This window comes from Mirounga angustirostris, unplaced genomic scaffold, assembly GCF_029215605.1.
Source record: "Mirounga angustirostris isolate CCGP_5_RB_7025 unplaced genomic scaffold, mMirAng1.0.hap1 SCAF_5, whole genome shotgun sequence".
NCBI classification, from domain to species: domain Eukaryota; kingdom Metazoa; phylum Chordata; class Mammalia; order Carnivora; family Phocidae; genus Mirounga; species Mirounga angustirostris.
This window is the reverse complement of record NW_026991713.1, coordinates 12,209,774-12,228,492: the sequence shown is the minus strand read 5'-3', so window position 1 is coordinate 12,228,492 and position 18,719 is coordinate 12,209,774.

Below are 18,719 nucleotides of genomic sequence, written 5' to 3'. Positions count from 1 at the left end.
AATGGTCTGTGTTTTTGATCAATCAACAACTGTCACCGAGCATGTAGGTGATGGGGCTCCCAATTCAGAGGGCGAGATCTCTGTCCGGACATTCACAAAGTGAGGGGAGCCTGGCCAGGGTGGAAGCAAGGCCAGGTGGGCCTGGGGTGGGGGGGGAGCAGGAGGAGAGCTCCCCGCTCTGCCCACCTGGGAGCCTAGCTCCCCTCCCATCCTTTGGCCACACTGGGCAGAGAGGGCAAGTGTAGGAGGCAAATCACTTTGACGCTTTCCCAGTCCTGGTCTTTGTAAGCATGAGACATGGAGGCCAACACCGCCCCTGGTTTCACGGGCCAGCGCGGTGCTGGAAGAGGGGCTAGCGGGACGCGGCTGGGCTCGCCAGGGCAAGCCTTCCCCTGTGCGTCAAGCCCCGGGCCACCTCTGCCACTCCCTGCCTCCACTGGGGACTATGAATAAGTCATGTCCTTTCCCAGACACTTCAGCTTCTTTATCTCTACAGGGGAGGTGGGGACAGGGCAGTTGGACCAGACAACATACGAATAGCCCCTTGCAACCCTATGTTCTCTGCAAGGAAGAATTACTATTCCCATTACATAATCCACAACATTCCACTCGTTGCTAAACAGAACACGCTTTCTCCCGCCCCGGCCCCGGCTCCCTGCATCCCCCAGGCTCACCCTGGGACGGGGTTACGGAGCGCGGGGCTGGCTGCAGCAGGGGACGCTTGCCCCACAGATCTCTGCTTAGCCCTGGGACGGAGGGTAGAATGGGATGGTCGGAAAACTCCCCACAGTGAAACCATTCAGAGACAAGCGCGGGACAGCCGGCTTAGTTCCCGACCCTAGGAAGGGAACGCTGGGAATCTGATTTCAGAGAATTCTGTGCTGCGAACTCCAAGTACTTATTCCGTTCTGCCTCCCTGAACCTGTCACTTACTCAAAAGAAAAACTTCAGTCTGGGTCACGGTTTGCTGGGGCTGACGGGAGGCCAGCTGGGGCTCAGCAGCAAAGGCTGCTGGGAACAGGGGTAGGGAGGGAGGGTGGCCTTTGTTGAAGACCTACTGTGCACTGAGCACCGTGCTGGGCCTGTCACCTGCAGCCTCTTGTTGGATCCTCGGGGCAAAGCTGTGTGGGAGGATTATGACTCCCTTTTTACTTTACATACCAGGGAACCAAGGCCCAGAGAAGTGAAGCCACTCATCTGAGGTTGCACAGCTCTAAGTGGCAGAGCTGAGCTAGAATCCACGTCTGATCGCAAAGCATGTTTTCTCCCCAGAGTTTTCATAACTGAGTTGGCTGAGGGGCTGCTCTCTGGAGGGAGAGACTGGGAGGCTGAGGTGTGACATCTGAACATAGTTCAGCAACCTTGAGCGGATGTCATTCATAGGGAGTGAGATGCTCTACAGCTCGTTGCAAAAGGTCCAGACCCTGCAACAGAAGAACTCTTTCATGGGAAAGTCTGAGATGAGTGTGCTAGGCCAGGGGGTGGCTCTGCTCCATGGGTCATTCGGGCATCCAGGTTTCAGGCCACCCCATCTCTAGGACCATGTCACCATCTGCAAGGTCAAAGCCATAGTCACCACATGAACCACATTCAGGTTCAGCCAGCGGAGTAGGGGAAGAGACTGCAGAGGATGCTGCTCTCAGGCCCTCCCACTCACTTCCACTGGCCATGCACACCTGTGGGAAGGGCTGGGAAATGCAGTTCCTTGCCAGGTGACCCCACGCCCAGTGGCGCCTCCACCTGGAGAAACGGGAGAGGCCATCTGGCTGGCCAGCTAATGGTCCACCCTGCACCCTCACTCATCGGGTCCAGAACTCGGGCCACCGTGTGCAACCAGACTTCACTCAGAAAGCACCTGGACCTCCCGCTGCTTCCTTAAAGTGGGTGTGGGCTTTATTTTCCCCTGTCCCTTGATAAAAACTTGGACTGTCCCGTGGTTTTTCTCATCGATACCAAAGACTCTTCAGGTGGCAGATGCAGCCTCAGTTAAAAATCCTTGGCCCATGTGATGATGGACAGTTCAGTCTTTGGGCAAAGGAAAGACCTTCCCTCCTCTCCCCAGCTGTGGTCTGCTCACACAAAAGGGTAGAAATTGAGGAAGAGAAGGATGGGCAGGTTCTCCTTTCCTTGCTCTCTGGCTTCCCTTTTAGCTAATTCTAGTTTCGCTCTCCTCCGCCCTTGATCCTTGGGAGGTGGGTCTGGTGGGGGTGGGGGGAGGAGGTCAGAGGAGCAGGGAAGTTCTTTCTTGCCCGGAACTATGGTGTCACGGTAAGACAATGTCGCGCTCGGAGCATGGGAGATGTTTAACAATGACATTAAAATCACAGGTATAATTTCATTGATTTTCCCGACCCCATCCCACCATCCTTGGCAGTGGCTCACCTGCAGGCATTGTGATGTAGTTCTGTGCATTTTTATGTGGGTTGCTTGCTAGGTCCTTTCGCGGCCTCTAGGAATGTTCTAATACCTGTCGGTTTCCCGTGCCGAGACCTCTTGCCCATCCACAGTGTTCTCTTGGACGGGGCTCAGGCATTTCCCTGCCAGCTTTCTCTCGTGGTTTCCCCACATCTGGTCTGTATGAAACTCACATCCTTGGCCCCAATCAACTTTAGGAGTATAAACTGATCTGAGTTCAGAAAGGGTCTCTGGTCTCTAACTCAGACGATCTAACACTCATTAGATTTACCAGGCAGAGGACAAACAGTGGTCCACAGAGCCCTCAGCTACGAGGACATGCGTCAGGCACTCTAGGCTTAAACTGAGGGGCAGACACTCCCACAGCATGCCATAGCGCTCTTGGAAATGTCCGTTTCCCAAAAAAACCCTCTCACGACGGATTCTTTTATATCTTTGACATAGGTGAGAAGTATGAGAGTCAAGTAGCTGGTTCTTGGCCAGATATGTTGAAACTTTTGCCTTTGGTTTGGCACCTGGCTTTGGAATCTGAGATCAGTCTCCTTAGGGTCTCCGCAGAAATGAAGGGGAGAGGGTCAGGACCATCTGCCAGGTGGAGGGGGCTGGAGAATGGAGCCAGGGAGGGACTCCAGCCTCATCTAAGAAAAGGAACACGGCACAGGGCTGGGCTGGGCTTCAATATGGATCCTGTCCTTGCTGGAAATGTGGATATTTTGTTCATTGTGAATGTCTCAGTCCATTTAGGCTGCTATAACAAAAATACCATAAACTGAGTATTAACAATACTCATACTACTAGATAAACTCATACTACTCATACTCATACTACTAGATAAACTGCCTTATAAATGACAGAAATTTATTTCTCACAGTTCTGGAGGCCGGGAAGCCCGAGATCAAGGCACTGGCAGCTTCCGGATCTGGTGAAGCCTGCTTCCTTGTTCATGGATGGCAGTCTTCTTACATGGTGGAAGGCATAAGGAAGCTCTCTGGGGTCTTTTTTTTATAAGGGCATTAATCCCATGGAGGCTCTACCCTCATGACCTCATCACCTCCCAAAGGCCCCCCCAAAATACCATCCCCCTGGGAATTAGGCTTCAACATATGAATTTTGGGGGACACAAGCATTTCATCTATAGCAGCAGATTTTTCGCATTACTTTTTATTTTTAAAATTTTGCGTGAAAATATTATTTGGCTTGATTCCTGAGTTTTTTGACAGCTGTCTAAATTTTGCCCCAGAAGCAGTTGCCACACACACCTCACTCTGGCCCTGGCCCTGGCTCCGGGCTCCAGGTTGGGTTCCAGTCTGTTCCATGCATTTGTTTGGGGACACCCCCCCCCCCTCGGGCTGAAGAACTCGCAGCCACCCAGGGAATGCACTTCTCAGGACAGATCATCGGATCACAAAAGGAGGGGTGGGAGTATGAGATGCCTTCTGAGCCTCAGCCTGGGACTGACACACTGTCACTTCTGCCATATTTCACTGGTCAAAGCAAGTCCTATGACCAGCCCCCAATCCACAGGGTGGGGAAACGCACTCTGTCCGCTCCAGGGGAGTCATGCGGCAAAGGGCTCACACGTATGGTATGAAGGATGGTGAACGTGGCTTAATCTACCACACCTAGCTTCTTGGTGACTCGCTTTCCTCTTTTGTAAGAGAGGTAATCACAGGCGCCTGGGTGGCTCAGTTGGTTAAGCGTCTGCCTTTGGCTCAGGTCATGATCCCAGGGTTCTGGGATCGAGCCCTGCATCGGGCTCCCTGCTCAGTGGGGAGTCTGCTTCTCCTTCTCCCACTCCCCCTGCTTGTGCTCTCTCTCGCTCTGTCAAATAAATAAATAAAATTAAAAAGAAAGAGAGAGGTCATCACACCACCATCTCACTGGGTTGTAATGAGTTAACGAGTTAATACCTGTGGAACTTTAGAAGGCTGCCTGGCGTCTAATCAGTGCCAGCCACGATGACTTCTGTGCCAGGAGGCTCTGTGGCAAGCCCCCCCTGGGCGGGCACATGCCCCTGCCCTGCATCAGCAGCTCAGGCCATGTGCCTCCTGGGAGCCAACCTTGGACACATCGCTTCTCTGCACCTCTTGCTTCTTCCTCCCTGAACCTCAGTGTGGACCACGGAGACAAGGTGTACATGAAAGCACTTGGCAGTTTGTAACATGGGGTGCAAACATCCACACGTGTTCACTGTAGGGTTTTAAGACATGGCTCCCAAATTCCATGACGTACCTCCCTTGCGAAAGGTGGGGCCTATGTCCCCTCCCCTTGACCTGGACAGATTTCTGACAGCTTCAATCAACAGAGTGTGTCGAGGGGGATGCTATGTGATTTCTAAGACCAGCTCAGGAAAGGCCGAGTGCCCCGCCGGGTTTTCTTAGAACGCTGTCTTGTTTTCAGGACCCAGCCGCTGTGCTGTGAGGAGCCCCATCCATGATCCACGTGGGGAGGCTGTCAGTGGGAGGTGCTCCTGGCACCATCCTAGCTGAGCCCAGCCTGGAAGCCAGACATGTGTGTGCAGGAGACTCCAGGTGGCTCCAGCCCCAGCCATTCGAATCTTCTGGACGTGATGGAACAGAGATAAGCCATTCCCACTGTGCTCTGTCCAAACTCCTGATCACAGGATCTGAGAGCAGAATAAAGCAGTTGCTGTTTTATGCCGCTGACTTTGGAGTGGTTGGTTAGACAGCAAGACAAATTTAAGACATTTACTAAACCCTCTTTACTGTCCAGGTCTCAGGGAACAGATATGAATCAGATGCAGTCCCTGCTCCACAAAGAACAAACAGCCAATAAAAAACAATTGCAATGTAGTTTGTCACATGCTATGATAGGGGCTGTGGGAGCTCAGAGGAGGGGCCGCTAATCCAGCCAGGGTGAGGATCTGCACTGACCTCTCTGGGGGAGAAGATGCTGGAGTTGAATCTAACAAATTAAAAGCTAGCCAGGAGAGTGAGGGAGTAGGTTTCTAAACAGAGTGTACAAGGGACTAGAGCTCAATGTAGGTGGCGAATGGAGGGCAAAAGCCTACTAAATACCTAGCTGCCACAGGGCCTTTGCACTGGCCGTTATCTCTGCCTGGAACATTGCTTCCTCTACAGACCCCACTGGCTCACTTGGCCACTCCATTCACAAATATCGCGTCCTCAAAGAAGCTTCTCCTGACCTCTCTACTGAAGATTCCCCCAGTCCATCCCTCTCCATCCTCTTCCCTGCTTTATCTTTGCGGGTAAACTTATCACCACTTGACTGAATAATGTATGGCTACTGGTCTCTTCCCCTAGGATGTGAACTGCACAGGACTAAGGCACATGTCCCACAATGCGTAGTGCGCGGTGCACAGTAGGTCTTCAATGAACACAAAAATGAGGAAGCAGGGTGGTTAGGGACACCGCTGGCAGGAGCAGGTAGATGAGTGAGAGGGACATGATCAGCTAGCCCTTTGGAAGCCCAGTCTGGCTGCAGGGGAGGGCTGGGGGGCAAGAAAGAAGGCACGGGAAGCAGGCAAGAGGCGGCAGCAGTTGTCCAGGTGGGACCTGACGGCATGGACGAGCCTCTTCAGGGACATGCTGTGGGATGGTGGGGGGTGCAGATTTGAGGGGGTAGAGCTGGGATCCACCAGCTGTGGGGTGTTGCATTGGGTGGAGAGTTGGTGTTGGGGTTTGGGCAGCTCGGTGGCTAGTGTGCCAGTCACCAAAATGGGGACTCCAGGCAAAAGGGTGTAGGTTGGCAGGCCATGTGGGGGGGAGTGGGAGGGGAAGACGAACTGAATTTGAGGGTGTGGAGTCCGTGGCAGCCCCCACAGACCTTCAAGTGCAATTGCCCAGCAGAGCCTGGAGGTGAGGGTCTGAAGCCTGGGGGAGAAGGCTGCCTCCGTAGATCTGAGCTCCTGTCACCGTGGGGAGAGCGTCGACAGGACAGACCAAGCAGGAAGAAGAGGACGTGGAGGAACACGGTGGTTTCGGAGAGGACAGAGAACCGAAGAGAGGAGAGGGGGGCGGAAAACCAGAGTGTGGGGCCGTGGAAGCTGAGGCAACAGGAAGGTTTGAGAAGGCACAGATGGGTCCAACTGTCAAAAGCTGCCAAGAAAGGGGCCGAAGAGTGTCGATGGGACAGTGGAGGAAGCCGGACTGAGGGGCAGAGCGCGCGGTGCAGAAGAGCGTGGTGCACACAAGGGCGCCTTTTCCTCCTTCCTTCTAAATGATCGTGGCTGTGAAGGAGGAGGGATGCAGGGTACAAAAACGAGGAAGCTGGGTGGCTAGGGACACCGCTGGTAGCGTCCTCACCATTTTCCAAGATGGAGAGGCTTGAGCTTGCCCAGACGCTGCTGAGAAAGATCCAGAAGGGAAGGAGAGCAGGAAGGCCTGGGGTCCAGGGCCCAGGCAAGGCTCTGAGGACAGCCAAGGAGGGAGGGCGCGGAGGGGGTAGAGCCCGACTGGGCCAAACTGGGCCACGAGGAAGCCTGCCTTCTGGGGCAACTGGAGTCCTGGTGTGCTGCCCGCTGGGGACAGAGGTCGGTCCCCCAGAGACCCATCTCAGCTCTCCAGTGTTTTCGCAAGAAATTAAACCCCGAGTGAAAAGCCTGCTCCATTTTCATCCAAAATGAGAGAGAGCAGCCGTGCTGGCTGCCGTCCAGGGGGTGGGGAGTGGAGTCCCCAGAGACAGCGGAAAGGAAGAAGCCCATGTGACATTTATTTTTTATTTTTTTAAAGATTTTATTTATTTATTTGAGGTCGGGGGGAGGAGCAGAGGGAGAGGGAGAAGCAGACTCCCTGCTGAGAGGGGAGCCCAATACGGGGCTCCATCCCAGGACCCTGGGATCATGACCTAAGCCAAAGACAGATGCCCAGCTGACTGAGCCACCCAGGCGCCCCCCCCCCCCGCCGTGTGACATTTAATGTCCACCCCACAAATCCGAGCTCTCTCTGTGCCCCGACCCGTGCTGGGACTGGGGAGGAACGGACAAGGTCCTCGGGATCTTAGGGGTGCAACGGGGACAATTATCGCGATCGAGGGAAATAATCGCTGACATGGGTGGGACAGGTTCCTCAGAGGAGGTAACAATTTTAGCAGCCTCTGAAGGATTTGTAGAATTTCACCAGGAAGAACTTCCCGGAGGTGGGAAATCATATTATTCTACTTAATATAATTATACTTAAGATAAAAGTTCTGAGCTTAGCGTCTGCCATATTGTCAGCTCTCAATATAGATGAGCCATTAAAATATTAAAACTAATAATTTCCATGCATTTATAAGTTTGGCGCCACCCAAGCCCTCGCCGGGCTTTTGACACATGCAAGAAATAAGACAAGAGATCTTTAGGAATTGCACCCCAGGCATCGTCTCCAGCACAGAGCATCCCTCTAAGAAGGAGCAGAGCTGAAATGTGACGCTGCTGTCTCAGGGGGTCAGTGACTTGTCGTCAAAACTAAAGCCAGTTTTGTACCCGCCCCTCGGCAGCCTTGCCCGAGGCATCCTCTGTGGAGCCCGGGGGGGGGGGGGGGGGGGGGCAGTCACTTTCCCGGGTGTTCTAATCCACTCCCCGCTTCCCCTCTTCAGACTAAAAGCCGATAGAATGTTTCAGATGTTCTTCATCTCTCTTTTCATGATTAGCTCCGGCAACTGGCATTCTTTGAGGGCCATTTTCCTGAAAGAAATAGTGTTTATCACTGGGTGACCAGCGAGGCTCATTTACCAGCTAAGTTCCATGCTGACATTTTGGACTCATCAAAAATATCAACGATGATAAGCCACGGGCCTTTGGGTTCCTTGAACTGAACCCACACTGCATGCTAACCCCTCGGATATCAAGGCTTTGGGGGGCTTTCTAATCCCCCTCCCTCCTACGGAGCACAGCCTTTAAGTCATCTAATGTTCCATAAGGCCTGACACACACACGCACACACACGTAGGCATGTGCACGCAGACATACACAAGCACACACATGCACAGATAATGCACATGCAGGCACATGCATTTGCTCGTGGACGTATGAGCACACGCGTGCACATAGGCACACACATGCACACACAGGTTCACAAGCATGCTTGCACACGCAGATGCTTGTACACACACATGAGCACACATTCATACACGTGGCTCACAGGCACGTGCACATCTACGGCCACACGTGCACACACACACGTACAACCCCATACACGCACAGGAACACGCATGCATGTGCAGTCATCATGCACACGCACACACACATACAAATGCTTGCACGCACACCATGCACAGTGTGCATGCACGGGGACAGCCTCCACACCTCCACACATGCACACACAATATGCATGCATGCAAGGCACACCCTTCGCACACTCGTGCACGTGCACGCATATAGCACACACACGGACAGGCATTCTTGCACACAACGTGCACAGGCATGCAGCCAAAGGCAGGCACAATACGCTGCTTAGAACAAGTGAGGAGGAGGAAGAGGAGGAAGGTAGACCTATCATTCTTTTTCCTCTAGTTCAAATGACTTCTCTTGGCACCAACTTTTGTTTTGATGTCTTTTGTTATTTTATTAGATCACAAAGACATGGGACTGGAACCAAACCCCGGGGTTTTACAGATGGGTAACGTGATTTCTAGCAAAGAACCTGCTGGAACAAAATGACATATAGAAAGAACTTGGAGGCCTCTCGGAGTGTCTGCAGCACCCACCCCCACCCCCACCCCCCACCGCCAAGCTCCCGGCAAGGAGGGGACCCAGCGGAGGGAGATTTGCTGGACTGGGAGCCTTGCTCTTGCTTCAAGCCACTCTGTCACTCTAGCTGTTCACCCCTAGCCACTCCGCTCCCTGTCTCTTGTCCTTCCAGCTTCGACATTGGAAGTCCGGTCCCCTTATCTAGCAGATGGAGAAATTGTGGAACTTTCCTAGGTCACCTAACCAGAATTCAAGTGTCGGAGCTTCCGTCCCAGGGCCCATGACTACAGGGCTTCCCAATTTGAACATGCATATGAATCGCCTGGGGATCTTGTTAAAATGCAGACTCTGAGTCAGTAGGTCTGGAATGGCCCTGAGATTTCTTTCTAACAAGCTCCCAGGTGACTACACCTTTACTACAAAAGACTAATGCTCTTCCACGGTTTTTTTTTAAAAGGTAGGCTGAGGCTGAGATTTGGCTCCCCCAAACTGCACCCAAAGTTCCTGGCTGGGGTAGGGATGATGGCATCTTCTCTCAGAGCTCCCCCCTCTTCCTCCCTGACTCTGGGTACCCCCCCCGCCGCCGCTGGTGTCACCTACCTCCCTTTGCCGAGCCAGCTCCTCACCCCACCTCCACCTTTGGGGCCCTGAGGTGCACTGAGCCGGCCTTGGGGCTCCTTTCTACTGGGAGGCCTGGGGCAGGTCCCTTTGCCTCAGTTTCCCATTCTGTAGGAAGAGGGGGCTGGGCTTGCTCTCAGCCCTGGCTGCACTTTACCAAGTAGCACGGCGTGGGTGCCACGTTTGAAGATTTCTGTTAACGGGACCGGGGTGAGGCTCAGACGTGGGTGATTTAAAACAACTGCCCAGATGCTTCTAACAGACGCCAGGGCTGAGGAGCACAGATCTGGTGCTCATTAAGGGCCAGTGGTGTTGACTGTTAGCGTGTGGTGCCGGGCTGGGTCTGCCCACTGGCCTCACGCTGTCAGATGCTGGGCTCCGGGACAGATCAGGGAAGCTTTGGAAGGATGTGGGCCCAGCTATTAGACGAGGTCACGCTCCCCTCCATGGGAAAGAACTCTTGAAATCATGCTCAGGATAATGACCCCAGCTTCAAGGTGAACTTTCTTTTCTTCTGATTGGCACATGATGCCTGTTTTAATTAAAGACTCAACCCCACACGTCAATCACCCGCAGACCTCCCCCACCAACGCACCTTCCCACGGGAGGGCTGGAAACAGCGTCTCTGTGTGCATGGCAGGGAGGAGGGCCGGTCCCAGGCTGCTGCGCGCTGAGTTAACCTGACATCCTGGCCAAACTGGGGGCTCAATTAGCCAGAGCCCCCTCGGCCGCCTCACAGCCGAGCCTCAACGGGGAGTCATAGACAGTTTTCCTCGAAGCCAGCCAGTGCTGTGGCTGTAGAGTCCCATGGTTTCCATAGCGACTTGTCTCTTCCTAAGGCTGACACGGGGTTCTATCACCAGGGGGACGTTTCCAGTGTTGGAGAAGCCTGGCCCGGCCCAGAATGGGTCAGCTGCGCCTGTCTGATCCCGGCTCTGTGATGCCTGCTGGTGGTTCAGGGCACATCCGTTCGGCTGGAGACTGAGACATCACATGGATAGCAGCCCCACCCACATCAGCCCCCCAAAGGATGGGAGTCAGTGGGTACCTCTCAACACTCACTAGCCAGGATAGGGGAATGGCCAAGCACTGGACACTAGAGCCAGACTACCCAGGGTTCCAGTCCTGCTTCTGCCACCTAGTGGCTGGGAAACTGTGTGCAAGTTGCATCGTAGCTCCAGGCTCAGTGTTCCCATCTGTGAAATGGACCATCCTATTCATCGGACTCTTCTGAGGATTACACGAGTTAATTAAGGAGAGTCCATATAACAGTGTCTAGCACATCATAGCCTCTTGGTTTTCTCTCATTATTTCCAGCCCCACAGTCCTGCACAGTGAGACAGTCCAGGCTCCAGGTAGAAGTGCTCTGCTAGGCCCCCCTGGTCTCCCCTCCGGCCAGGGCAGTGGTTCCGAGGCTTGGCCTGGGGGATCTTGTAGTTCTGATGTCCAGTGCAGCCCAGATCTACACCTGAATCTCTGAGTGTGGGACTCAGGCATCAGCTTTTTTGGAAAAGTCTGCAGATACTGTGAATGCTCCACCAAAGTTTGGAACCAATAGAAATCTGGAAGCATTGGCCCCTGGAAGGTTTACTCAGCCTGAGATCTGAGTCCCTTGGGGGCTCCTGAGGTCAGAGTGGAATCCAAGGGTGGGGAGTGGATAGAAATTAAGATTCGCCCAGGCTGGACCACCCTCTGCTCATTCACCCACTGCACACAAGCACTTCAGCCCCTGCAATGAGTCGGGCCGTGCGTACAGCCAGGAATGAGGCCGGGCCGCTGCCGTGTGGGGCTCACTCACTTGTGGGGAGACACACGTGTATCCCCTATCACACAAATGCACCTGTCGGTGAGGGCCGTGAGGCGCAGACTAAGTGGTCAGAGAGGGCTTCCCACGCGAGCCGAGACCTGGAGGGTACGGACATGTTAGCAAGCAGAAGGGGGGCATATTCCAGGTGGAGAAATCCCACAGGCCGGATGGAGTGTGGCATCTTCAGGAAACCAGGGGAGGGGTGTGTAGTTAAATCTGGGAGAGGGAGGGCGGGGAGGGGGAGGGAGAGAGCACAGGCTGACCGAAGTCCGGGGAGTGCGAGGCCATTGATGGGTTTTAAGCAAGGGATGACACGATTGGATTTGCAATTTAAAAAGATCCTTCTGGCTGCTGTCAGGGACCAGACTGACAACCTCACAATGGTGCTGTCAGCTAAGTCTATTAGACAAACAATGAATGGAGGCCCAGAAGCCCGGGTCACCTGTCAAGGTCATGTGGCTAGTGAGCAACAGAGGCCGCGTCTTCATGCCCAAATCTGGGCTCTTTTCACTCCTCTCCCTAGGCTCTGTCAGCCCTATCCTTCTCACTGCTTCCCCATTTGTCCTACACAGCCCCCCTCAGCCCCACAATCTCATTATAAACTCCAAAAGCCCCACAGATACCAGTTGGTTGCGCTAATCCCTCTTGGCTGACATCCTTTCCCAAAACCATTGTGAGGACAAATCTTCATTCTTTGGATATTGAGCTGATTTTGAGACGCATCCAAAGGCTAGTGGCAGCCAAACTTGGCAGGATGAGGTGGCTGATATCGGTCATCTGTTGCTGTGTAACAAATCATCCCAAAACTTAGTGGCTAAAACAACAATAAACACTTATGATCCAGACAGTTTCCATGGGTCAGGAATCTGGGAGCAGCTTAGCTGTGTGGTCCTGGCTCCCGGGCTCTCATGGGATTGTAGTCAAAAGTCGGCCAGGGGCTGCCCTCATCCAAAGGCTGGACTGGGACTGGAGGACCCACGTCCAAGGTGGGTCCCTCACACGGCGGGCCACTGACTCTGGCCACTGGCTGGGCGTCCCTCACAACATGGCAGCCGGCTTCTCCCGCACTGAGCAGTCCCAGAGAGCGAGGAGGAAGCCACAGTATTTGTTACGACTCAGCCCCAGAAATCACACACATCCTTGCTGCAATATCCAGCTGGTTATTCAGTGTGGAGGAGACCGCACCACAGCGTGACTACCAGGAGGCCAGGATCATTGGAGGCCCTCTTGGAGGCTGCGAGCACGGTGATATTTTGGGCATGTGGTTTGGTGGTGTCTCTTGGGGTGTTGCTTGGTTCCTTGGGCCCTGGCAGGAACTCTTTCACCTCTTTCTTGAGGGGCAGTACCTGGAGAGTCACTCAGGAAATGCAAGCAGTCACCTCCAATTCAGCTCAGATCCACCAGCACTGATTGGGGGCCTACTGCCACATCCCTTACCTCATCTCTCCCTCACTGCCCTGCTTGTGGTAGGCGTTTTGGGTTTTCCTCTTTTACAAATGAGGAAACTGAGGCCCAGTGGGGAAATTGGTCAGGGACCAGGTGCCCTCCTTAGGAGCACAGTGGGCAAGAGCAGCCAGGCTGGGAACCCATGCTCAGAAGGCAGAGGGACAGATCTCCAGGTACCAGACTGTGGGGGAGGAGGCTGTTTGATTCCACTTGTATGAGGTCCCTAGAGACTAGGTCACATTCTTAGAGACAGGAAGTAGATGGGGGTCGCCAGGGGCTGGGGTGGGGGGTGGGGGATCATTGCTTAATGGGCGCAAGGTTTTAGTTTTGCAAGAGGAAAAGAGTTCTGGAGATGGACAGTAGCGAGGGCCACACAGTGATGTGAACATACCACTGAACTGTACATTTAAAAATAGTAAAAATGAAAAATTGCATGTCATGTGTGTTTTGCCACAATAAAGACACTGGGGAAAAAAAAATCTCCCAGGACCCCAATCCCAAGACAGCTCCTGGCCGTCAGGTCTTGGCCCTTGGGGGAGACAGGACTTGAAAACACCCCAGAGGCAGGAAACTCATGTTTCCTGAGTTATTATGTACACGGAACTTGGCTAGAGTGGGGAAGACAACAGTGACTCCCCCAGCTCACCCCCAAAATGAAAGACAGCCCTCGCAGCGCTCATCATTGAGTGGGGCAGACAGACATCAATCAAATAATTGGAGGGAAAGGGGGAAATTGCTACTTTAGGAAGGGTTATTGGAGCAGATAATGGGGAGTGCAAAGTAGGGGGTGCTTGGGAAGGTTTCCTGGGGAGGGGGTTCGGCTGAGCTTAGAAGGAGATAACCAGGCAGGAATAAAATGAGGAAAAGAGTACCCCCCCTCCCCAATCAGGAGCGCCTTTGCTTTTTCAAGGGAGGGAGGGGGCGGGGAGAGTGCTAGAGAGGTGCAAGATTGGGGATGGGGTTAGGTGGCTAATGCAGCTGGGCTCTGAGCGTGGTGGGAATCACAGATCCAGCCTGGCCTGTCATCCTGGGCAGTTTTCCTGAGGGCTGCCACTGGGGAGGCCTTCAGAGGCCCTGTCAGCAGCCCGAATCCCAGCCAATGAGCACTCTCAGGCCTCGGCCCCACCCCGGAGGACACCCTGTGTCCACTGTCAGTCGCTCCCGGAAGCCAGAAGCCGGCACGCCTGCTCACTGGTTCCAGCCCCTGCGGCCCTCCCAGGGCTCTGACCTCTACGAAGTGGGGGTCAAGCCTGGGATTATCTTGGCCACATGCTGAAACCAGCCACCAGCCCCTCTGAGCCCCACGTGGTGGCAAGAGCCTCCTTCTTAGGTCTCCCTGACCTCGGTTCTTCACACAGCCTGTGCCTGTGTGAAGGCAGATCAGACCTCTCCCCGGATGCAAGCCATCCAAAGGCTCCCCACCCCACTCGGCAAGAAAGCCAGACTCCTTCCTGGGACCTCTGAGGCTCCAGCCCCCTCTCAGGCCTCCTGGCCCACTCCTGCACAGCCCTTCTACCTGCCTCCAACTCCCTGGTTTCACACCCACCTCAGGGCCTTTGTACCTGCTCTGTCTGTCTGCTTAAATCTCTAGTCAAAGAGGCTCTCTCTGGCTCCTCTGTTCAAAATATCCCCTCTGGCACTCTATCTCCTCTCTCTGCTTCATTATTCTCCTTAGTATTTACCCCACTTTGTATACATGCGGCTTATTTTATTGGTGATCTGGGTCTCCCCTAGCATGCAAATTCCATGGGGTCAGAAGATTGGGTTTGCTCACTGCTATATCCCTAGCACTGAAAGCATGGTCTGGCACATAGTAGGCCCTCAGAAATACCAGTTGAAAGAATAAATGGGTGAATGAGGTTCAAAGTATGTTTTCAAAATAGAGACGCAATGAAGGAGAATACTCCGATAGCCAAAATTTGACCCAGAGTTGGCGGATGGCAGATGTTTGTTGAATGAATATATGAACATGTACCCATCTGGGTGCAGATCAAAGAGTTCTCTGCCACTCACTGACCAGTGTCATACCTGTCTCCTCCTGAGATCTCAGAACCCCTCTCTATAATGTGGGGGATTTGGATTAGACCAATGACTTTTTAAAAAATGTCTTATTTTTATTAATTTATTTATTTTAAGACGTCTTATTTTTTTAAAGCAGCTTTCAAATTAAAAGGTATGTAATGATCTGACAGAAGCCGCGGAGGTGTTCTTGCTGAAGGTGGCGGTCTGGGAACCCTGTCTGCTCGTGGCTCCCCAATCCCAGCATCCCCTAATTCACTGTGGCTCAAGGAGTTTGGGAGTGTTTCTGAGAACAGCTTAAAATCCACCAGACTCAGAGACCCCTAAATCTCAGTAATAGATAATATTATTGTTCAGCAAATAGTCCTCCCCAGCCCTGCTCATTGGTGTTGAGCTTGGCCCTGTGACTTGATTTACCCCTCAAAATGTGGGCCCAAGTGACAGTGTGGGAGTTTCCAGTGGAGCCCTGAAGAGGTGTTGGAAGTCTTCTCCCACCTCTTTGGGCTCCTGGCCTCTGTCATGAGAACATGCAGCCCAGATAAGAGCTGCTTTTTCAGCTGCGGGCCTGGAATGAGAGACGTGTGCAACAGACCTGACTCTGTGCACAGCTGGGATCCAAGCTGCAGCTGCTGAGGCCCTGTCGCTGACATGCAGCAGGAGTGGGAAATAGTGTTGCTGTAAGAAACTGAGCTTTGCGGCTGCTTGTTACACAGCTTAACGTGGTGAGAGCTGACTAATACAAGTCCCTGGTAGCATTGATGTGACTGGATCTTAACTCTGGGAGTGGGGGGGACCCAGATTTGGAATTTCTTTTCAAGCTTTTGGCTGCTTCTTCAGCTCATAATCTACCCCTAAGAATATGATTTCTCCTCCTTACCCTAATGCCCAGAGGTCTCAAGCTTGTGGTTCCTGGCTACATGTAACTTGAAGACATGTCTTTTTTCCCTGAAGATTTTATTTATTTATTTATTTGAGAGAGAGAGAGAGGCGGGGGGAGAGAGAGAGAGCTCGTGTGTGCCGGGGGAAGGACAGGGGGAGAGGGAGAGAGAACCTTTTTATTTTTTTTATTTTTTAAATTATTATTATTTTTTATTCTTATGTTAATCCCCATACATTACATCATTAGTTCTAGGAGGGAGAGAGAACCTTAAGCAGACTCCCTGCTGAGCGTGGAGCCCAACACGGGGCTTGATCTCATGACCCTGAGATCATGACCTGAGCTGAAGTCAAGAATCCCACGCTCAACTGACTGAGCCACCCAGGTGCCCCAAAGACATGCCTTTTTGTTGACCCAACTACATCCATCCATCTATCCATCCATCCACCATCCATCCATCCATCCATCTATCCATGCATCCATCCATTCATTCATCCATCTTACAAACATAGTATATGCCTCTGCCCCTACACATGAATACAGAGAATCATGATTGTAGATTTCTGAATGGCCCTTCAGGAAAAACCTTCTCTTCAGTAAATGTTAGTGGTGCACCTACATTGCTAGGGCTGAAGAGATGAAAAAGAATCAGTCCCCTGCCTCCTTGAAATTTAGGATATTACACTCAGGCTAGGAAAAAAGTCTGACATGAGTAAACCACCATCAACAGCAGAAAAAAAAAAAACCAAAAAACCCTCTTCATCTGAAATTCAAAAAGCACCCGTCATTTTTAGTTAGTGAGGCTGGATAATTTCTGAAATTGATGGATGCTTATAGCATACACAAGAAGAGCATTTTTGCAACAACAGAACCTTTTATCCAGCTTTCAGGCAGCTAAAAACATCCCAACCCATGCTTTTTAGCTATCTTTACCGAGACTAATTTTCACAAACATCATTTTGAAAGAAGGCTGCAGTGTGCCAAAGTGGGGAGGCATGCCTCAAGGTTGAGGCACACTGTGCGATGGGGGGTCCTGGGGGGAAGTCCTTTTTCCTGTTCAAGCCTCAGTTTCTTCATCTGCAGTGTGGGCTCATGTGAACAAAGGGGGCTGGACCAGATTTTAAGAGCGTGTTCTTGTCCATCTGCTAAGCCCAAGCGGCTTACTACCCTTGGGGGCAGGGGTCTTGGAGGAATGACCCCAAAGAATGCTCCCTCTCCCTAGCTCAGGGAGGCAAGGATCCCTAAGCAGCTTCTATATCACCTCCCCCACCCCAACCTTTCCCTCTCTGACCCAATCCACTTCCTCCCACCTGCCTGGTTCACTGCACTCTGGCCCCAGCACCTTCTTGCCAAGCAGCATAGAGCCTCAGGGCTTTGCACGTGCTGTGCCCTCTGCCGGAAATGCATTTGCCCCAGCTGTGCACATGGTCCCCACCCAACTCTTTTAGGGTCTTGCTCAAAGGTGCCCCTGCCCGGAAGAGGCCTTCTCGGACCCTCTACCTGACCAACACCCTAGTCACTCCCCCTCTTCAATTTTCCTCCCAAGTGCTCATCCCTACTCGCTCTGTGGAATCTCAGAGATTCCACAGATTCTGGAATGTCAGCTTCCTAAGGTATGACCTTGACCACTTCGTGCCCCCAGCGCCTAGAACCTGGCTTAGAGTAGGTATCAGAAGGTATTTGTTGAAGGAGTGAGCCCCCGGCCTTGCCCAGTGGAACCCCTGGCCCTGTAGCCCACAGGATGGTCCAGCTGGTGGAGGTCCCAGAGACGCAGTTGGACTAAGGGGAGACTGAGGCCCGGAGGGGGAAGGAGGCTCGTTGACTCAGCTCCTTAAGGCCATAGAGCAACTTTCCTGATATCAAGAGCTGTAGCTCCTTCACTTGCACAGGCCACCCCAGCCCCTGCCAGGTCTCCAGCCCCTGCCTCCACGAAACTGCCTCCGCCACCAGGTGCCAAAGGATGCCACCTCCTGTCTCAGACCAGCAGTCATCCCTCTCTGCCTCTGGGGCAGTGGGGTGCGAAGGAACTGGGGTGCTCAGTCTGCTCGGAGCTGCATATTTTATATGCACCCCACCCAGTGGGGTCACAGCAATTGTCCCCACTTAATGGATGAGCAAAGTGAGGCCCAAAGAAGTGAAGAGGCTTGCGAATGTCACAGCAAGCCAGGAAGTGGCCGAGCAAAGCCCATCCCCTCCCCCTTCCTCCCCCCCCCCCCCGCCCCCTCCAGTCTGAGAAAAGCCATCTGAGGCTAGGGCTGCAGCCCCCAGAGCTCCCTGCCCCGGAGGGAGAGCTGTCAGTCGGGGCGAGCTCTTCTCCTCCTCCCTCCCACGCCCCCCAACCCGTGTCACATGGCCCCAGGAAGGAGCGATGCCTGCGGGGGCGCCTCCCCTGGGAGGCTGTGCAGGGAGCCCTGGGAGCTGCACCTTGTGGGTGGCGGCGGGGGACGTGCACGTGTTCAGGTGCACGCACATGCTCACGCTTGCACTCTTCTCTGTGGCTCTTGCACTTTCTATGCCGCTCCTCAAGAGGCATGTCAGCTGCTGGGTCTGCGCCCCCAGACTGGGGGCTCACAGGGAGAAGCCTCCAAGGTCAGAAATGGCAGGGAAGCTTGGGGACGAGCCAGGCCAGCCTCCCTCCCTTGTCAAGAGGATCTAGGGTCCCGTAGGTCAGAACTGGGGCAGCGTGGCGTGAGGTCAGGCTCCTTTTGAGAGCGCATACATTGAGCATAGCCATTAAGTATGAGCGCTCCAATGTCAGACCCCCTGGGTTAGAATCCAGGCTCTCTCTCAGCTGGTTGACCCCAGACAAGTTCCGTAACCTCTCTGAGCCCCCGTTTCCTTATCTACTTTAAGACAATATTTACTGGGCCCTTGCTTAGTGGCAG